Consider the following 19278-nt stretch of genomic DNA (forward strand, 5'->3'; position numbering starts at 1 on the left):
TTTCATTTAGTATTTTTAATTACACTTCATTTAGAGTTTATGTGTTGGCGCATATGTGCCATGATATACACGTAGAGGTCAGAGAACAATTTCAGTTCTCTCCTTCTACCATATGGATTCCAGATACCAAGCCTAGGCAACCAGTGATCTTGGTAGTCCATCTGGATACACGCACTGTCAAGTCTTCAGGTTTTAACTTTCCCTTTTTTCCTGAAATATGTAACATGCTGCTGATTCCATTTCAGATATTGTTCTATTTGGGTCTCTTTTTGTAAATAAATTCCACTTTCCTTAGCATGTTCATGTTTCCTCTGTTCTCTTGGAACATAAGAAGTACATTTGTAATAGCTACCTTAATGTCTGTATCCGATAATTCCACCATATGTTGCCTCTCTTTTTACTGGTTGATTTTTGTCCTAGCTAAGGATCATAGTTTTCTGCCTTAGAGATGTGAAAAATGGTGTATTTTTCTAAATTAGTTATGAGTATATTTATCTTGTATGCTTAACTTCAGTGAAGTATTCAATGAAAGACTGCATTTTAAAAAGCAGGTTCTATTCATTATAAACATGAATGAAAATGTCCTCACTGTATTTTACCCTCTTAATTATACAGCACAGTATTTGTTATATATAAGCACAATGACGCATAAAGCCTTTTATTCTTGCTTATCTGAGACTTTACATCCACCCATAAGACACATAAACTCCCTGTTTCTCACTGCAACATAGCCCTTGCCAACTATTGCTTTACTTTCGTTGAGTCTGACCATTTTTAAACAGCCTTGAACAGTGCCCTTATGTGGTAGAAAGGCAAAGCATCTATCTAGTTTTTAAAATCCATTTCTAGGCCCTCTGCATTAATAAGGTCCCAAATCTATTTCAAGAGGGTTCTGATATAGACAATAAGTGATCTCCTAAAGGCTCTCACATTGGAAACATATCCATTAATGTTGCATACTGAATACTGTCTTAGGGTTTCTATTGCTGTGAAGAGACTGAAACTTTTTAAAAATAAATCTAATAAATCTGTCTGTCTGTCTATCTATCTATCTATCTATCTATCTATCTATCTATCTATCTATCTATCTTTACATCCCAGCCAGTTTCCCCTCTTTCTTCTCCTCTCAGTTCCTCCCACCGATTATCTGACAACCAGGGAGCCTGCATGGGGCTGATATAGGCCCTCTGCATATATGTGACAGTTGTGTAGCTTGGTCCTCTTGTGGCACTTTTAACAGTGGGAACAGGGGCTGTCTCTGACTCTTTTACTCATTTTTGGGACCCTACTCCTCATACTGGATTACCTTGACCATGGCAACTCTTATAAAGAAAAGCATTTAATTGAGGTGGTATCTTATAGTTTCAGAAGTTTAGTCCATCATTACCATGGTAGAGAGCATGGCAGCTGGGAGTATGATGGCTTGCAGCAGACATGGTGCTGGAGAATCTACATCTTGATTCAAAGGCAACAGGAAGTGAACTGGACACTGGGAGTGACTTGAGCACCAAAGCCCACCTCTACAGTGATACATTAATCTAACAAGTCCACACAAGGCCACACTTCCTTTGAAAGGGGCGGAGAGATTGTGTGGGGAAAAAATACAGCTCCAGATCTCCCAAATTTGCTGAAATCTGTGCTCAGCCACCACTGTGGAAAGCAGAGGCACCCTATGGCCTAACAAGTCTGTACTTCAATACACTCCCTGAACTGAGATGTGAAATGAGACCATGAACCGAAACATGATCTCAAAGTTACATCTGTACACCCAAGTTGACAACAGCATTGTTGTTCATAGACACGACCCACGTATCCAATGAAGGATGAATGGATTCATGTGGTCAAATACATTCAGTGGGATATCCTTTACTTTTTTTTAAAAAGAAGAAAGCTATAAAATAGATCAGTTTTAAGGGCATTATACTAAATGAAATAAGTTATACACAGAAAACAAATACTATATGACTTATAGTAGTTATAATGAAGTAGTTAGAAAGGCACAAAGAGACAAAAGAATAGTGGTTGCCAGGGGAAGTTACTGGGGACTTATGCTGGGTACAAAGTTTCAAAATGAAAAACTGTGGAGAAACATACATAACCTTTGGAATCCCTAGACTATACAACTAAAAAATGGCTAAGACAGCAAATTTCATGCTATGCATATTTTAACACACACACAAATAGAAACAACAAAAGTACAACAAATAAGATTTAATCCCAGAAGCTAAGCTCTAATGATTTAATTCACAGACAAAAAGAATAAGAGCTTAGTGGCTTGTTCAAAGTCACACAACTAGTCTGGCTATAATAACTGCTGATTTCAAGTTTTCCAAATTCCAAGGCTGTGCTTGCCTTTGTAACTTGCTACCTGAGCTTACTACTCGCTACTACTTACTACTTTCAACACAAGATGGAATAAACAAATATATTCATATTTGTTTTTATATCACCTACACAAAGTATAATCTAGTTTATCCTAGAATGTTTTAAAAGAATACTAAGTCATTGGATTCTTTATTTTTTTATTACTTTGGGCTTTTTATTTACCAAATGTGAATTAATATTTATCAAATTTTAAGGAAAAGGCCTATGTAGGTTGATGGCTTTTATACCCCAAGACAGTTTCTTATACATTTTTTTTTACCATACTTGAAATATTTTCTGTTTATTAATTTGAAGCTAATATGCTAGAAACAGTGAGCTAATACTTGATATAGATGAATTCATATTAAATGTACTATAGATGTCATTAGTAAAATAAAAAAAAACGTTAAGAACTAAATTGACAATTCTACATAAAGTCATTAATCTTAAAATTTTAGCATTACTACAGAATAAAATATAGTTAATATAAAGGTGGTTTAATCATCATACAAATGGTTTATTGATCTCACATAAAATGAGTTTATTGACAAAACAGTTTTCTTGTAAACAAATCATCACGCATCAGAAAATACAAGTCTGTATTACTATTAGCTGAGATTCAGAAATTCAACACATGCTTAGTAACTGAAATGATACTTAGTATAATATTTACAAAACAAACTATTATATAACTATAGAAGCTTTAAATTTCCTGATTTCTTTCTTTCAAAGTTTAAAATTTGTTTTCTAAGAGCAAAGCAAACACAGATATCACATACAAACCCATCATAAACCAAACATATCCTCTCAGGCTGGGTGTCACATAAGGAAGGCTATTTCAAATCCAGTGGATTATTTTATAAGCTGAAGATTACAAAAAGTTTAGTTTTAATAAATTACCTAGAATGAGTTCCTTCCAAATCTTTATTTTTCTTCTTTAGATTTTGATGTCTAAAATAGATATTTCTTTAACAGAGGTTGCAAGTTCTAATTTATATGCTAGATTTTAAAATATGTTTTTTTTTTTTCTTTAGCTCTTTGGAGATTGTTGGGAAATGCAGCATATATCTTACAGACTTTCTCAACTCCAATTTTAGTTTCTTCTAATGTTTCTAAACATTTATATTTTAGGAATCATATTAAATTAGATCTAGTACCCAAGAACAGCAAAATCCATGTGTTGAAGTCCCTTTTATAAACTAGCACAGTATTTTCATGAAGCCTCCATAAATCCTCCCACATAGTGTAAATCTCCTCCAGATTACTCACATACTACCTGTTACAATACAAATGCTTTGTCAGCAGTTGTTATACTGTTTTGTTTAGGAAATTACAACAAGCAAATGAAGTTTATATATTTTTTCCTGCAAACATCTTTGATTTGCTATTAGTCAAATCCACCAATTTGGAACTGGCTCACTAATGTACTTTTATATTATGATATTTTCATTTAAAACTCCATGTGCTATAAATTACTGTGATGGTTTGAATAGAAAAGGCCCATAGGGAGTGGCACTACTAGGAAGTGTGACCTTGTTAGAGTGGGTGTGGCATTGTGGAGGAAGTATGTCACTAGGGGTGGGCTTTAAGGTTTCAGATGCTCAAGCCTGGCCAGTGTGTCTCCGTTTCCCTTCCTGTTGCCTGCCTATCTGGATGTAGAACTCTCAGCTACCTCTCCAGCACCATGTCTGCCTGCAAGCAACCATGCTCCTTGCCATGATGATAATGGACAAAATGGCTTTGTTCAAAAAAAGCCATTTTGTCTACTATCATCATGTAAGCCAGCCCCAATTAAAAGTTTTCCTTATAGAGTTGCTGTGGACATGGTGTCTCTTCACAGCAATAGAAACCTAAGATACTTAACTTTATTGGGGCAGATAAGCATCATTCTCTCAAAGTCTTGCTAATTCTGTTTAAACTTACTAGGTAAAGCAAAATATAATTAGGATGAATCTCTTTTCAAGGAACAAAACCAGCATTATATAAACTTTTAGCTTTGAAAACAAAGAGCATTATTTAGAAATAAATAGGCACTTGGCATGCACCTACTCATGGCATTAAGTCTGGTTTAAAAAAAAACAATTATCTCATAAAATTAGCATTTATTTTTATTTATTTATTTGGTTTTGTTGTTCTTTTTGAGTCAGTGTTTCACTGTGTAGCCCTGGCTGTCCTGGAACTCATCTGGCCTCAAGCTCAGAGATCTACACCTGCCTCTGCCTCCTGAGTGCTAGGATTAAAGGCATGCGCCATCATGTCTAGCTAGAAAAGTGGTACTTGTAAGGACTTTCAGGATATGGGGCTTGGTAGAGTTACTTAGACACTTACATGCATATTTAAATTCAAAGTAATTAACTTGGCACAAAATGCTAAGATAGCCACAGACAATAACTAATGACTAGATATGGCCATGTTCCAATAAAACACTATTTACTAAAACAAGTGGCCAGGCTGTGGGCCAATTTGACCACTTCTGTCCCAGGCAAACATTTCTTTTCAATATATTACACCTTCAGTGATCATGCCATCATGTTTCCTGACAGTTGTTACAAGAAACACTAATCACACAAACGGTAAAGAATCACCCTTGCCCACTTTCTGTTGACAGGATCTCATGTATTCCAATGGGACCTCAAACCTGCTAAGTAGCTGAGGATAACCTTGAATTTCTGATTTTCCTGCCTCTATCTCCCAAGTGAGCAGATTACAGGTGTCCCTCACCACACCTGATTTAAGTGGCACAAGGGATGGAACCCAGTGTTTTGTGCATGCTAAGCAAGCACTGTATTAACAGCTATATTCTAGCCTTGAGAACCCATAAAAATGCTTTTTAGGCACAAATCTCTAGTTAGACTCAGAAATAAAAGTATGTTAATAAAATAAATATTAAACTATGTTTGAAAATGTGTAAGAGTACAATTATATTTTATTAAATAATCTTACCTTAAACAAGTGAAAGAATCAAAATCCTAATACATCTCTGGCTTCAATTCAAAAAATATTTGAATCAAACTTGAGTTTCTTATTAAATTCCTAGAAGAAAAAAATGAAAATGAAAACCTTTCAGCAAGATTTGGTTGCAGATAAAGTGTAGCAATTACAGCACTCCAACTGTCCCACCAACTCAATGTAGCTCTAAGACCTGGCTGAAATGCCTAAAATAAAATACATGGGACCCAGAAAAGTAAATGGCAATAGGCAGGTCCTATAAGAGGACCAGAACACAAAGCACCATTTTAGAATGGCCATCATTTTGGTTTCTTATGTTATCATCCAGTCAGAAGTGTGTATAGCCCAAAGAAAAGTTTCATGTTCTAGTTGTCACTGGAGAGGGAAATCTTAACAAGATTTCTTCTTACACAAGAAAGTGTAGAAGTCTCTCTCTCTCTCTCTCTCTCTCTCTCTCTCTCTCTCTCTCTCACACACACACACACACACACACACACACACACACACACACACACTCTTCTCCATTCTCACCCAGCCATCTATGGCTCAATGGCAATGAGGATCACTACTCAGAGGTAAGAGAAGCTTGCTCTCTGGTTAGAGGTGCAGCAGTTCCAAGAGGATATGGAGATTCGTGCATGCACACAAGTGTGCATGTATGTGTGATATTCAGAGCACCGCCCCCCATATCCTCCTACTTAGTCCTGAAGATGAGAATAGCTTTGGGGAGTCCACCTTAACAAATAAAGCTTCACATTTCTGTCAGAGACTGGAAAAAGGTAGCCCAGAGACCACTGGTGAGCATAAACAAGGAGATCAACAATGCAGCAAAATACTGTATTGTAGGTGCATATGACATACATATGATGGAATTACCTACTGACAACCTATCACATGTTGAAAATACTCTAAAACATGCATTTAGCACACCTAACCTACTGAATATCATGGCCTAATCTATATGTACTCTTGACACTTAGGTCACAACCAGGTGAAACCTTTTAATTCAAAGCCTGTTTCAAAATAAAGTGTTGATTATCTTGTGTAATCTTCTGAACATTATACAGGAAGCAAAAACCCAGAAAATGTGGTTTGCTTTATACTGTGACAAAGTTGAGAAGATCCTAGATCTAACCATCATAAACTGACCACTGTTTGGATTGGACAATAAGTCAACATATTAACTATACATACTGATATGACAGGGGGAAAATCTTAGAAAATTCCTAATAATACTCATCAATTTGCTCTGCCCATAACATGAAACTTCACTGCCCCAGCCCGAGTATGGGCTGAATTCTGCAACTCATTCCCAAAGGCTAGAATACAGAAAGATTTTGTTGTGGAGATACTAAGCAAATACTACCTTCTCCAAGTAGTACTATCTTTATGTACTCCCGAAAAGGGATGAAAGGCCACTTTGACTTTGTGTTGCTATTTTCTAAAACCCACTCTTTAATCATGAGGAAAGTACCAAAGTGCATGAGATACATTCTATGGAATACCCGGCTTGTACTCAGAACAATCAAGGTCATGTAAAGCAAAGACAGACAGGAGACTGTCACAGACTACAGGAGACGTTCCACAAAAGTCATGTGAAATCCTGGACTATGAGGAAGCTAGTAAGGAATGAGTTTGAAACCCAAAGTTGTTAACTTGACTACATCTGGAATTAACTAAGGCCCAATCAGCTAGGCACACCTGTAGGGGATTTGTCTTGATTGGATCATTTGAGGTTCACAAGACCCACCTTACATTTGGACCACATTTTCTGGTGGTAGCTTATAAAAAACAACATGGAAGGAAGCTTTTACCTGCTTGCCCACACTCTTAAGGGCAAATTCATTCTTTAACTAGTATTACAGCCTATTTCTTCAGGATTCCAGGGTATATTGAAGACTAGCTGAGATATCCAATGTCCTAGGCCAAATTACTATTGGATTCTTGGACTTTCCACCAGGAGATAACCATTGTTGGACTAGCAGGATAATACCCTGTGAGCCTGTAATAAATCGTGTGTGTGTGTGTGTGTGTGTGTGTGTGTGTGTGTGTGTGTGTGTGTGTGTGTGTGTGTGTGTGTGCGTGCGTGCGTGCGTGCGCGCCCATTCTACCAGTTCTGTTTCTCTAGGGAACCCTGACTAATTTAGCAAGTATTAAGGCAACAAAGTTAGTTTTTTTTAAGCTAATAACTTAGCCTGGCACAGTGGTATATGCCTGTAGTTCCTGTTACTTGTGGGGCTGAGACAGGAAAATCACAACTTTCAAGCCAGACAGGACTATATAGTGAAATCCTATCTCAAAGACAAAACAGCCTCCCACCCCCAATTGAATAAGCCCCCAAAGCTCTTTTTAAACAAGACTGACTTATGGGCCAGAAATAATGACTCAATGTGTAAAAGTGCTTCTATGTAGGCATAACATCCATGAAAAAAGCTGGTGTGACCTGAGTGCTGCATTGGGGGGCAGAGATAGGACAGGGGGTGGAGGCTTACTGGCAAGCCAGTCTTTCCAAAATGGTGATGTCTGGGGGCAGTGAGAGATTTGTTTCAAAAAGGAAGGCAGAGAGAAATAGAGAAAGACCCAATCCAGACCCCTGGCCTCCACGTGCAGGTGTTCTGGCAAAGGTACATGCCCCCACACCCACACACATTCTTAACTTACAGTCATTAGAAAATGGGGAGGGGGTAATTTATTACAAAGAGCATTCTGAAAATGAAAAACAATACTTTGTTTCCTTTTTTATTATCAGGGAAAATAGGAGTTTATTATCAGGGAAAGTAAGATATTTAAGTAAGTAGGGTAAGGGAAAACAAGCCGGTTAAGTAGAAAAGGGATTTCACAAGTAATTTCACTCCTACCTCCACTAAGGAAGCAGTACTATAAGCTTACAATAATGATTATTACATTACTCACATGTGGTCATAAAACATCAAAGTCTATGCATTTTAATAATAATGAAATAAAATTAAACACAAAGGCCCTATATGTCTCAAACACTTTCATCATACCATTTAACCTTTTGGTTACTGTTAATCCTACTTATTTTAAAAAATATTATTCAGTCAACTACTTCTAAGGCAAACTCAGTTCTCCACTGTACTACTAACGTCAGCAACAATTTCAAATAGCCATCCTCCACTCATCTATACTTGTACTACTTTCAAATGGGCAACAAATGGGTCTGTAACGAACAGCTTTCACCCCAAGGCCTTCTGTCATAATATGACATTCAATTAGAAATGAATGGTATGCTTCAAGAATTTAGGTTTTCTCCAGAAACACATCGTGGGAGAAATAATTAGCATTGGTTACTGATTCCCTTTTAACAAATCTACCTGTATGTGGTATCTGTAAAAATTCAACAAGATCAGTTTAGCTTCACTATCCATTCGAATAGCTCCTACTATCAAGCCAGGTGTTTACTGTTTCACATTATCTACTAGATGTGCCATTTACTTTTTAAAAGGTTGATCTATAACCAAGTTAGACTTCCAAAATTGCAAGACACCTGCCACCAGCTTCTGCCAGGTTAGTACATCTTGGTTGTCTCTCTGTGGCACTGGACGTGTTTATGCAACTCCTATATTTTAATGTTCAGAACCACAGAGATTTCTCTCCCTTCTCAAAAGAACCAAGAAACCCTCAATCATTATTTCTTCTTTTTTCCTTGTTGTGTAGGACCATGACACCAAACTCCTCTTTGTCTTTAGAGCTTACAATAATGCCAGCAAATAGCAGCCATCTGAATACTTCATTTATTTAGTCAATTAACAAACATTTAATAAGATAAATAAAACAAGACAAAAATCCTATGATCATGGAAATTACTGTGAGTAAATACAGTTGGCCTTTAGAAGAGGCAATGGGAAAGAAAGTCAACTCATAGCTGCTTAGTGTGGGCTGCGACCTCATCTGAGGTTGCATAACTCAAATGGAGGTCACAAAAATCAATCAACAGTAAAAGGTTCCTGCTGCATGTGCAACAACCAAAGCTTGATTCAAAAACCAACAAGCAATGATCCCAGAGTGTTTCTGTAAGTGTTCTTCTGTGATGCATCATGGACTTCACTACAACCCTGGTTCTGAAAACTTAACTCACATGGTACATATGCTTTCATGTCATGCAGTGCCAATACACACTGCCTCAAACACCTAAGCTCAGATTCTAAACCATTACACTATAAATTGCAGTGTTTTAAAATGTACATAAAAACTTTTCTGCCCTCACAGAAACATAATGGTTTAATTATTGAAATCAATGAATTTTAATTTTCTTATCATCATTTCTCAGTATGCAAACATCAAATTAGTATATCAATAATGTTATATTAGGCTCAAATATTTTATTTAAAAATGGTTATTTGGCTGGGCAGTGGGGTGGTGTTTGCCTTTAACCTCAGCACTGAGAAGGCAGAGACAGGTGGATCTCTGTGAGTTCAAGGCCAGCCTGGTCTACAAATTGAGTTCCAGGAAAGCCAAGGACAGAGAAACCCTGTCTGGGGGAGGGAGGCAGTGAAGATGCCCTACGCCCAGCAGTGTCAAATAGTTAGACAAGATTTAATTCCTATAGAAAAAAATACCCATCTCATTAGTATGCAAATTCACTTTAATCTTTAATGAATGGCAACATTATATGTAAACCAAAGAAATGTTTTTAAATCAATACATGATTATCAATAATGTTTGATTTGTACACATTTTAAATACCTATATATCTGGGGGGGTCACATGAAAATTTTTGGCAAGAGGTCACAATTGTAAAAAAAATTTAAGCAGCTCTGATAGACAATAAGCTGGGGTAACCAGGTAATTACTTTTTATTATAAAACTTTTTAAAGAACCTAAACGGGGGAGACTAAATGGTACTATTAAAAAACAACAGACCTCAGTCATTATCATTGTTACTTACCATAATATCCTACTTTTCTTCAAGTTCTATTTAATAAGAATTTTTACACATGAATTAAACCCAACAGTATATTATAGTTTCTTAGCTACTGAGGTGCTAAAAACGAAGTTCCTAGAAAACAATATTTCACAAGCACCTTTAAAATATTATAGCACATTACCACCTGCCTCTATCAAAATGAAAGCAGCTTCACTCAAGTTAATACCCTGACAGTAATACAACAAAGGTCAACCTCCACGAAAGTAAATCACTCTCTTTCAGAAACGAAGTTCTGTATCTACTTCAGTTCAGACTGTTAACAATTTACCACAGGGCTGGAGAGACACTTAAAGAACTTGCTTTAACCTGAATCCAGTCCTCAGAAACCCATGTAAAAGAAAATGTGGTCTGCTGACATATGCTTGTAATAGCTGCACTAGGGAGACAGACAGGTGGATCTGTGAGGCTCACTAGCCAGCCAGCCTCATCTTCTTCATGAGTTCCAGGCTAGTGAGAAACTGTCTCAAAAAAAACCAAAGTGTATGGATCCTAGATAATGACACCAGAAGTTGACTTCTGGGCTCCACATGCATACACACATATGTACATGAAACTGTAAATATATTTATATACCCAAAATTGTATCCAATTTAATAATGCTAAATTGCAAAAAAATCAAGAAGGGGTTTAAGAGCTTGGTATGTACCAAAATTAAGAAGGAACCTTAAAAACTTTGTGACATTTATATATTTATGTATTGTATAGCAAACTGGTTTTTTATTAGCCACTTGCTAACTGCTCTGATAAAAAATTCTGTGAGGGATACATTTGAAATTAATGCCTGGGTAGATCATCTATAAATCTCATATATCTCCAATCCATTACTATATATATATTCACTCCAATCCATTACTAAAGTTCCCCACTACTGCTTTGGGACCACTGAGAAAACTTAGATTAACTGCCCTTAGAAGTCTTGGAACAACTAATGAGAATCCTGTAATGGCCTCATAAGAGGTAAATGGCAGCTCCCTGAGAGCACAGTGGAGAACTAACGTGTGATGAAGACAAACCTTAAGAGCAGCAAACACTAAATCTCTCCCATTATGTTCAAAGTTGGGCTATTTACAGAAAAACCATACTGAGAAGGTGCTTTTGTTCTAATTAATTTATTTTTTTTAAGACTGGATCTCACTATGTAGCCTTGGCTGGCCTAGAATTTGCTTTGTAGACCAGGTTAGCCAGAAACTCAGAGATCCCCTGTCCAGTGCTGGGATTAAAGTCATGCACCATCACTTGCATCCTGAGGTTTTAATCTGCTTCTGAGTTGGCGATTCTTCACTGTTGAATACTGCTTCAAAGTCACTGCAGGTTTTTTTGGTTTTTGTTTTGCTTGCTAGCTGCTGAATGAAAGAGAGGGGACTTTGCTATCAACAATATTTGTAGAGTTAATTGTGTGTGTGTGTGTGTGTGTGTGTGTGTGCATGCACATTTGTGAACTCTCTATGTATATCAGGTTAACCTTGAACTCAGAGGTCTGCCTACCTCTACCCACCAAGTTCTGCTATCAATAGGCTAGTCTTAACTCTTTTACTTCACAGTCCCACATCTGTCCTTTAGTAAGGAAAAAAATCCAAACCAAAACCAACCTTATACTTAAAAGAACAAAATGGCGGGACAAACTGGAACCCAAGAACCCTCGAGACTGGGGCAACCTAGGCCACAGTGAGATCCAGTCTCAAATGGGAGAAAGGAGGGAAAGGAAGGAGTGGGAAGAGGTGTGGAGGGGAGAAGATGAGAAGGGAAAGCATGCCACAAACCAATCACTAGTTAGCATTTTAGTCACAATGTCTTGTCTACATCATGCAAAGAACAGAAGAGCAGCACAGAGACATTGCACCAAGCTGCAAACATTTTGTTTCTTGCCACAGAACCAAGAAATATATTATTAAAGAATTCTGTTTCAGAGATGAAAAAATTCATTTTATGGAAAAAATATACATATTTAACTTTTTGGGTTTTAAGGCAGGGTTTCTCTGTGAAAACCTGGTTGTCCTGGAACTCACTCTATAGACCACGCTGGCCTTGAACTCTCAGAGATCTGCCTATCTCTGCCTTCTGAATGCTGGGATTAAAGTTGTGCATCACCACCACCTGTCTGGGAAAAAAAAATTTGAGAAAATCAATATACCAATTAAAAGATTCTATCTAAGTTGTTTCACTAGCTATCCAAATCTCTTTAATTTTTAAAAAAACTTTTAAATTATTGTTCATTGTTTGTGGCAAATAAATGAACTTAATTATGAAAAAAAAGAATCCTGTTTCAGATTAGAATCGATTTATGTTCAAAGTTAAAGTTTTTGTTTCTATGCCTGGAACCACCTCTTTGCCACTTTGTGTTTACACACTTACTCTAAAATATTAACAACAACCTCACAAACAGTCTGTTTAACAGTAATTAGAATTTTATCTAGTTAACACAACAGCAAAGCCTGCCACAACACAGATGGCAGAAGACTTTCTCCTTTCCTCGTCAGTGTCAAAGAACTTCTATTTAATGATTAAGAAATCTGCACAGAAAAAAAGAAAGAAAAAAATCTGCACAGAGTATTTACAAAACACAAACTACAACAGGATTACTTTATTAGGAAATTCTGTACAGCAAAATCCTTGGTTATTTCTGTTTCTTGGTTTCTCAAGACTTTGGTTCTCTTTTGGTTCTCTTTTGTTCTTTTTATTTATTTAAATTAGAAACAAGCTTTCTTCACATGTCAATCCCAGCTCCCTCTCCCCTTGGTTATTTCTTAAGGTAAAGATTTTTCTCACGACACTGGCCAAACCCAATCAAATATGAGATTAAAGAATCAGGATGGACAGAGGCTGCACTATTGGTTTGACTCAGGGTCTTTAAAGCACACCAATTCCCTGAAAAGCACAAATACCTAAACTCTATGCATATTGGAACCATATAGCAGCATTTAAAAATCTCAATGTGCAAATTACACCCCAAACTCAGGTCTGAATATGAGACAAGGATGAGTATTCTTAAAACTCCTAAGCAGTTACATATGGTTCATTCCTAGCAATTTATAATACCAGGAAGCTTGGCATCTGGCACTAGCTGGGCCAACAGCAAGCTTGGGTACATCTCTGTGTGGCCATTTCCTCAGCTGGAAAGTTATTTCTAATATCTAACATGCTGTGAGTCTAGGGATATATTCTTTAGTTCTCTTACAAAGATTGAACTGGCTTCAACATATAAATTTTTCTAAGGGGGTGGGCAACAGTAACAAGAAACAGTTGGAATCCATGGTCTGTTAAGAGTTTAGTTTTGAAAGGAAAGATTATTTTATAGTATATATCAAGTTCAGCTATACTTCCACTGCAGAGATTTTTATATAACCACCTCCTTCCAAGTCATAAAATAGTATCTATGTTGGAAATGTATGAAAACTTGAATTATCTTAAAATATAACAATCTTTCGAATTTCTATAAAAATATCTACATATTTTCTGATTTTTAACAACTTTCCTATTTTGTTGAGTTCTTACAGATATAATTTTAACTTCTTTTCTTGGTAGTAGTGGTCTGATTGTTTTCACACAGGGTCTTACTATGTTCTCAGGCTAGCCTCTAACTTGTCATCCTCCTGACTCAGCCTCCACAATGTTAGAATTACAGACATGTGTCACTCACTGGACATAGCATGACTTTAACACTCTATTAATATTCACTCATTTCATAAAAGGAAACCACTAAAATATAGGAACATGGGTAAAAAGCATGTTATCTAATTGTCCTAAACCAAATTCTTACTGTCACCCAGTTCTCTTACAAATGATTTGTTACCAATTATGAAGATGCTTGAAAAAACTAATGCAACCAGATGAGCATCTTACTGTACCAGTATCTGTGGACTGGATGTCAAACTTCAAAGATGTCCCTCATGATTCCAGCTCCCCGGTATTCACATATGTACTCTAGTAACCTGATAACAAAAAATAATGACAGAAATGACATACATGATGCCACTTCTGTGACAAGGTTACTAAAGACTGATGTTCCTACTGCCATGCTCTATGCTGGGACTCTTTCTTGTCTTCTTGCTTGCACTGACAAAGTCAGCTCACATGCTCTGAGAGTTTTTTTGTTTTTTTTTGTTTTGGTTTGGTTTGGTTTTTTTGAGACAGGGTTTCTCTATGTAGCTTTGGAGCCTGTCCTGGCCTCTACTTGCTTTGTAGACCAGGCAGGCCTCGAACACAGGGATCTGCCTGCCTCTGTCTCTTAAGTGCTGGTATTAGAGATATGTGCCACCACTGCCCGACAGCTGTGAGATGTTTTGCAGGTACGTATGGCAAAGAACAGAGAAGCTTCTGGCCACAGGCAGTCTGAGAAGAAATGGATCCTGCCAACTACTGTATGAATAAGCTAGGAAGTAGATCCTTCTACAGCAAAATTGCCCATTCCCCTTAATTTTTTAACACTGCTGGAAATCAATCCAGGGCCAAGCCCATTCTAGGTAGGTGCTTTACCACCCAGCTACACCCTCAGCCTTTCCCACTCCCTCTTGAAACCACACCCATCAGGCTCCTTTCCCAAACTTTGCCTAATATCTTCCACATTACTAATTAAAATGACCAATTTCCAGTTTATTCTTACTTTACCCATGAGCAGCAGCTGACAAAAATAACCTCATCCTGGAAGCACACAACTCTCAGAATATCAGCTTTACTGGCTTTATTTTCATTCTCCTTTGCTGGTTCCCCATCTCTCTACCTGAGCCCTGGAGTTCAGTTCTTGGACCTCTCCTCTTGCACCTATGTTTATTCCCCAAGCGGCCTCCTCCAGACTTAGATATCCACCATCTACAAACTGACATATCCAAATTATTTATAGTTTGTTCTTCTCTCCACAACTGTTCTCTAATATACACAATTACCTGTTGAGCATATTTTACTTATGCATTTAATATGTATTGCATTTCAGAATTAAAGCCTTGATTAGTTTTAGCACAAACCACACAGTCTCTTCCACCGCTGGTCTTCCCCCTTTTACTAAATGACAACACTAAGTTTCCAGTTGCATAGATCAAAAACCTTAGTTAGCTCTGTTTCTTGCCTCTTCTCTCTATCCCCACCTCTCATCCTTTAGTTGTCAATTTTACTTAAAAACAAAAATCTAACCTCATAAAAAAAATGTTCACTGCTATGAGGCTCATGGATTAACTGCAATATTCTCGTAAACTGCCTTTCTGCCTTGAACCCTCAAGTCTCTTCACCGTTAAGAATAGTTAGGTCATGTGGTCACTCTGTTCAAAACTCCCCCATGGCATCATTCTCAGGTCAACAGGCAAAGTCCCAACAAAGTTTCTCACTTCTCTGATCGCTATTGTTCTCCCCTCATCTGATTCTAATTCAGTGAAGTGGCTTTCTCCTTCTTGAACATTCCAGGCATCCACAGACATTACACTTACTATACCTGGTAATTGCAATGTTCTTCCCTAAATTACAGATCAAGATTATTCCTTTTGGTCTTCACTCGTTAGCCACTTTCTCAAGCCTGCCCACCTCCAAATCCCATGTTTCTCAACCCTCTACACATTCCCTTTCTCTCCTTTTTCTCTGTAGTATTTATTGTTGATACATTGTATTTTACCATTTATTTTCTAACTCCATCCATTAGACTGCAAGCACCATAAAAGGTATATATTTAAAAATGACTATAGAAACCAATAGGATTCCCTCAGTGATTTATGCCAATATGGCAGAATAATGTGAATAACTTCAACAGTACCAAAATATCGCATTCATATTTCAATCATTTATTTACATTCTGACAAGTTTAACTCCCTAATTACCATTCTAGCATTATATTAAGTTAGTGTGCATTCTTCTGAATACATACTAATTAGAAGAGGAATCAGTGCAGAATCAAACAATAAGCAACAAGATTGTTAAAAAAAAAAAAAAAAAAAAAAAAAAAAAAAAACTTTTCCAGGACCAGGGAGACGGCTTGATGGTAAGAGGGCATGAGGACCTGAGTAATTCTTAGCACTCACATAAAAAGCCAGGTATGGCTGTGCATGCCTGTAATACTAACATTGGAGGACAGTCAGTCAGAGCCCAAGAGCTCTCTAGTCAGCTACCCTACCCCAAATTTTGAGTCTGGTTTGGAAACAGGTGGAGAGCCATACACAAAGACACCCCATATGCTGTTCCGGCCTTGGCATGTGTGCATATAGAAACACATATCCACACACTCACAGGCATGTACCATACACATACACAATGCATACATACATACATACACAACAATAATTTTCTATTGATAATCCAAGGTGAAAAGTTCACATACAACAATTTAAAGAATTCAACAATTTAAAGATATTACAGACTAGGAATTGAAAAAATACATTTTCAAATGATTTAAAAAAAAACCTTTAAAGGTATTTAATTCTTTCATATTGAGCTACATCTTCTACCAAAGACACCAATGTATTTACATCCAATATCAAATCTAGACATTATTTTCATTTTTCTTCTTCTAAACTATCAGCAATAAAAGGAATACAATATTTAGATGAGAAACTAAGTCCACAGTTAAAAGCAAGACTTGACTAAGCTGAGCTAAGTTTGTGTTGTGTAGTGTTACACATTTCCCAAGGCACTTTCACACCTTCATTATGATTGTCCTATTGACATGTAGGGCAGACAGTATCACATCTCCACATACCTCTCAATATACATGATTTTACAGATGGAAAAATAAGTCTTAGGTTTAACTAGTTTGCTCAAGATTACAAAGTTATATACAGTCATGCTGAACTATAATTGACTGGGTTTGTTGTTGTTGTTATGTTTTCTACCCTAACATATTCCATTATTCAGTGACTAAAAGCACCACTGTGCAAATTCACAAAGACTTGACTATCTCAGCTTCCTTTAGGAGTGGAGATTTTCATATTCCTATTTATTTTTAAAATGCTTTTAGATGGTACAAATGTGTTAACATCCTTATTTCTAAAAAACTTAAAAAGCCCAGGAAGTCAGTAAAGTATTGAAAGCTGAGTATCCAAAACAGTATAAACATAAGATTACTTTCACACACAGGATCAGTGTTTAATGGTTGCTTTCACACACAGGACCAGCATTTTTCCACCTTTGGACTATCAAACAGAGACCAAATACCAAAACAAGTGTTCAAGGAAGGTATTTATCAGAAGCCATTCCAGCTAAAAATCATTTTATTACTGTTAGAGCTCCTATCTCCATCTGAATATATCAGCAATCCTGACTGAAATAATAAGTTATTTTTGCCCTTCTCCCCAAAGACTTTAGCTCAGATAAACAAACAGCTCCAGGACTCATTTCATCTGAACTTCTGCCTGTTCCCTTTAATATTCCAAGGGAGGCATTCCTTGACCATTCCAATTTCATGAACACCCCACAGCAAACTAGAAACAAACCACCCCAAAAAGCACACATCATGTAAGAATGAAAGCCCTGTTCTTCCCATCACTAGAGCCTGGTGCCCCTTACCCCTTCAAAAACCTCCCATTAGTAGAATCTGAATCTTCTCAGTCTTTATTAATACATTCACTGACTAACCTAGAAGTCTACCTTTCCTCTACTTCCAGCTGTGTTAAACAGATTGATTTACCTATTATGTAAGGCTACCTGAATTGGTATTTTTTCATATTTAATGTTCAGTCATACCTGGAACATATATTAGCTAACATATATAAAAGGGATCTGTGAGGCAAAACATTCTCTCAAATCTAAAAAAAAAATTTAAAAAGTTACTCATTTAGTAAATGATTCAAAGAGAAGAAAGACAAGCATTAAGCTACAGAATGAACTTTGGAAAAGAAATGGGACAGCTCTGTTTACTTTTTATAGTGATTTTTCTCTGATAGGGTACTCCTGAAAAACTTGGAAGGAGGCAAGCACACATGGAGATGTGTCATTCTACACTCAATTTCCAGAGCTACAACTAAATGGAGGAAATAATTGAGCAACTGTAACAAGAATCCTCATTAATGTTTACAATCAATCCCGGGAAAGTTTTGTTTCATTTGTCGTTTTTTTTTTCTTGTTTGTTTGTTTGTTTGTTGAGACAGGGTTTCCCTGTATTGTTTTGGAGGCTGTCCTGGAACTCACTCTGTAGACTAGGCTGGCCTCGAACTCACAGAGATCTGCCTGCCTCTGCCTCCCTAGTGCTGGGACTAAAGAAGTGTGCCACCAATGCCTGGTTTCAGTCCTGGGAAAGTTAAACTATACTTCTGCTAACCTTGGTCTTGGGAATGGCACCCCCCTCCCTATCCCATCCCCCCAGAGAGGGGTCTCACTATGTAGATCTAACTGTCCTGGAATTCACTATATAGAGCAGGCTGGCCTCAAATTCACAGAGATGTGTCTGTCTTTGCCTCCTGAGTGCTGGGATTAAAGACATGTACCACTACACCTAGCTGGCATTCACATTTTAGGATAAAATTCTATATGATCAAATACAGAGAATACATCTTGGTTGTAAATGATTCTAAAAGAGGTAAGACTAAAAAAAGGCATCAAAGAGGAAGGAAAAAGTCTTCAATTCCAAACCACATTAGTTTTTACTATCCTCAACATCTACTCTTCCTACAGTCTATGCCTCCATACATGATATTCATCTGTCAACTTGGTTCTCCCTTATTATTGTTTCCTTGTGTGCTGTCTTCACTAACCCAGCTCCTCTTACTACAGAGCCTGGAGGCAGAGCAAGTATCCCATGTCCATTCCACACATCTACCCCTCCTCCCTAAAAACATCCAACTTGGATTCAATTGTCACCAGACTACAACCACCCACTGCCCCTACTGTTGGAATTGCCTATCAAATGTTCCATTCACTTAAGACTACAGCTGCTTATTCATTCCACCATTATCATTCTCTCCTCCCCAAATCCTTGCTTAGGTATTCCTTGATCTCTCTTCCCATGACCCTATTTCAATCTTATTTTAGCCACTTATACCCATGATCAAAGCTTAAACTGTGTTAATTTAAGTAATGCAATTATATAACATCATATTTAAGCACCA

General features: G+C 37.1%; 1 protein-coding gene across 8 annotated transcripts in view; it reads right to left on the reverse strand.

Annotated features, from left to right (window-relative positions):
* Positions 1–19278, reverse strand: part of Glce (glucuronic acid epimerase) — a 68568-nt gene that overhangs the window by 30729 nt on the left and 18561 nt on the right. For 4 of the 8 annotated variants that reach the window (XM_027414818.2, XM_027414813.2, XM_027414820.2 and 1 more), the window contains one exon: positions 5308–5397. The gene's annotated coding sequence lies outside the window, so the exon portion shown is untranslated. Of the gene's footprint in view, positions 1–5307; positions 5398–12267; positions 12360–14106; positions 14191–19278 lie in introns of all 8 variants that reach the window. The other 4 variants (XM_035443750.1, XM_027414815.2, XM_027414814.2 and 1 more) reach the window with 2 other exon arrangements.

Source organism: Cricetulus griseus, chromosome 4, assembly GCF_003668045.3.
Source record: "Cricetulus griseus strain 17A/GY chromosome 4, alternate assembly CriGri-PICRH-1.0, whole genome shotgun sequence".
NCBI classification, from domain to species: domain Eukaryota; kingdom Metazoa; phylum Chordata; class Mammalia; order Rodentia; family Cricetidae; genus Cricetulus; species Cricetulus griseus.